General features: G+C 44.9%; 1 pseudogene; it reads left to right on the forward strand.

The window, feature by feature from the left end:
• The first annotated feature begins 275 nt into the window (after positions 1-275).
• Positions 276-3,440, forward strand: part of LOC112062817 (centrosomal protein of 78 kDa-like) — a 330,155-nt pseudogene continuing 326,990 nt past the window's right edge.

Consider the following 3,440-nt stretch of genomic DNA (forward strand, 5'->3'; position numbering starts at 1 on the left):
GATAGAACATCAGAAACTACAAGCTGGTCCACATGGCTAGAGAAGACATTCAGGAAGGAATGTAGCCAGAAGGAAGACAAAAGAGGTAGTCCAATCGTGAAGGAGCTTATATGCCAAGCTAAGGAACACAGATCTGATGCTGAGGACAATGAGAAATATGCAGCTTTCCAGGCGGCAGTTTGATGTATGGAGAGAGTTATCATTGTTAGAAGACATCACCCTGAGGGGGAAGTTAAGCCTGATCAGGAAATAAGATCACCCAGAGAAATTGTGAAATGTCCAAAGGGGTGGACGCTGAGGATGGGAACCTAAAGAACACCTACACTGAAACTGGGTAAGCAACAGACACCCAAGAGTGAGACTGAGAAGAAGGAAGTAGAGAGGGATAAAAAAATCAAGTGGCTTGATGGAGAACGCAGAAGAGGGAGCTTTAATTAGACGGGAGACGACTACATTAAGTGATGCTGGAGACTAAAAAAAATGGATGTAGTGACACAGAAATCACACTGACAAGGATTCCCACTCTCGCCACTTACATTCAACATAGTGTTTTGGAAGTCCCAGCTGCAGCAATCAGAAAAGAAAAAAATAAAAGAAAGCCAAATTGGAAAGGAAGAAGTAAAACTGTCCCTCTTTGCAGATGCCATGATACTACACAAAGAAAATCCCAAAGAGCCACCAGAAAACTACTAGAGCTCAACAGTGAATTTGGTAAAGTTGCAGGATACAAAATAAACACTCAGAACTCTGTGGAACTTCTATACACTAACAATGAACTATCAGAAAGAGAAATTAAGGAAACAATCCCACTTACCATTGCAGCAACAAGAATAAAATACCTAGGAAAAAACCTACCTAAGGAGGCAAAAGACCTGAACTCCAAAAACTATAAGACACTCATAAAAGAAATTGAAGGTAACACAAACAGATGGAAAGACAGTCCATGTTCTTGGATTGGAAGAATCAATACTGTTAACATGACCGTACTACCCAAGGCAATCTACAGATTCAATGCAATCCTTATCAAATGCCAATGGTACTTTTCACAGAAGTAGAACAAAAAACTTTTTGAATTTGTATGGAAGAACCAAAGACGCCAAATAGTTAAAGCAATCTTGAGAAAGAAGAACAGAGCTGGAGGAACCATGCTGTCTGACTCCAGACTATACTACAAAGCTACAGTTATCAAAAGAGTATGGTCCTGGCACAAAAAGAGACATATAGATCAATGGAACAGGATAGAAAGCCCAGAAGTAAACCCACGCACTTACACCAATATATGACAAAGAGGGCAAGATTATGCAATGAAGAAAAGACAGTCCCTTCAATAAGTGGTGCTGGGAAAACTGGACAGCTACATGTAAAAGAATGAAATTAGGGCATTCTCTAAAACCATATACAAAAATAAACTCAAAATGGATTAAAGAGCTAAATGTAAGACTGGATACTATAAAACTCCTAGAAGATAGCATAGGTGGAACACTCTTTGACATAAACCACAGCAATATTTTTTTGGATCCATCTCCTCAAGTAAAGGAAATAAAAGCAAAAACAAACAAATGGGACCTAATGAAACTTAAAAGCTTTTGCAAGCAAAGGAAACAATCAACAAAATGAAAAGACAACCGTCTGAATGGGAGAAAATATTTGCAATGGATAGGACCAATAAGGGATTAGTAGCCAACATATAGAAACAGCTCATAAAACTCAACATCAAAAAAACTAACAACCTGATTAAAACATGGGCAGAAGAACTGAATCGACATTTTTCCAAAGCAGAAATGAAGATGGCCAACAGGCACATGAAAAGATGCTCGACACTGCCAATCAAGGAAATACAAATCAAAACTACACTGAGGTATCACCTCACTCCTGTCGGAATGGCTATCATCAAGAAGAGCACAAACAACAAATGAGGGCAAGGATGTAGAGAAAAGGGAACGCTGGTACAGTTGGTAGGAATGTAAATTGGTGCAGCCACTGTGGAAAACAGTATGGAGGGTTCTCAAAAAACTAAAAATAGAACTACCATATGACCCCGCAACTCCAATCCTGGGTATATATCCGAAAAAAACAAAATCAGTAATTTGAAAAGAAACATGCACCGCAATGTTCGCAGCAGCCGTATTTACAATTGCCAAGATATGGAAGCAACCTGTCATCAAGAGATGAATGGATAAAGAAGATGTGGTACATATAACCAATGGCATACTACGCAGCCATAAAAAAGAATGAAAGTTTGCCATTTGCAGCAAAATAGACGGACTTGGAGGGCATTATGCTAAATGAAATAAGTCAAACGAAAACAAACACTGTAGGATATCACCTATACATGGAATCTAAAAAATACAAAAAAACTACTGAATATAATAAAAAAGAAGGAGACTGACAGATATAGAGAACAAACACATGGTTGCCAGTGTGGAGGGGGAGGAGGGGGCAATACGGGGTTGGGGACGTGAGAGATATAAACTACTGGGTGTACGATAGGCTCAAGGATGTATTGCAGAACGCAGGGAATATAGCCAAAATTTTGCAATAACTGTAAATGTAAAGTAACCTTTAAAAATTATATAGTGGTTACCCAGGGTTAGCTGGGGAGTGGCTATGTTTGGGAAAGTGGTTACAGCAGGCTCTTCCACAGGAATGGTAATGGTTCACTTCACACGCTGGCTGGAGGACGGAGGAGTGTCTGCGACGTTATAACGTGAGCGCACTGCATGTAAAAGCCATTGCTGACCACATCTAGGGGATCTGATGCGCGAGAGCTGGTAGTGGGTGGAGGTGTCCAGAATGTGGTGGTAGAAGAGGAACGTTGTACACATGCATAAACCACATTCCGGCGGGGCGGAGGGCTTTGAGTCCAGCGCCAACAGCCGGCGATGCGGGAGTGTGGGATGGAGGGGCCAGCATAGCTGGGGCCCGTGGCCCTATGTCTTCTGGCTGCGACGCCGGTCCTGCACACGCTTCGGGGCTGCAGCCGCCGGGCGGTGGGCGGCCGCGGGGCCGGGAGGCGAGCCGGGACCCCCAGGCGTGTGTGGGCATCGTGTCCGCAGTCAGCGTCCCCGAGGCCACGCTCGGGCCATGATCACTCGGTGAAGCTGCACCAGGTCAGCGCGGCCGACCTCTTCTCGTGCTGTGAGTACCTGTGCACGCTGCAGGACTCGCTGCCTCTGCCCGCCGTGTGCGCTTCCCTGCAGGAGGGCCTGCTGGACTTAACGCCGACCGCCTCCGTGGGGTGGACTGGGTGCCACTCCTGAGCACCCTCTGTCCCTGATCTGTATCCAGAGCTTCTTCCAGCCACGGCTTGGCAAGACAGGTTTGTACTTCCCGCTTCCAGGGGCCCTCGTGTGGGTGCTGTGAAGCGGGGTTTTAGATGGTGCAAGGTGGAGGGTGGGCACTCGAACCGGTGCCCAGTGCCCGGGTGTGCGTGTACTAGA

The sequence above is a fragment of the Physeter macrocephalus genome, chromosome 12, assembly GCF_002837175.3.
Source record: "Physeter macrocephalus isolate SW-GA chromosome 12, ASM283717v5, whole genome shotgun sequence".
Lineage (NCBI taxonomy): Eukaryota > Metazoa > Chordata > Mammalia > Artiodactyla > Physeteridae > Physeter > Physeter macrocephalus.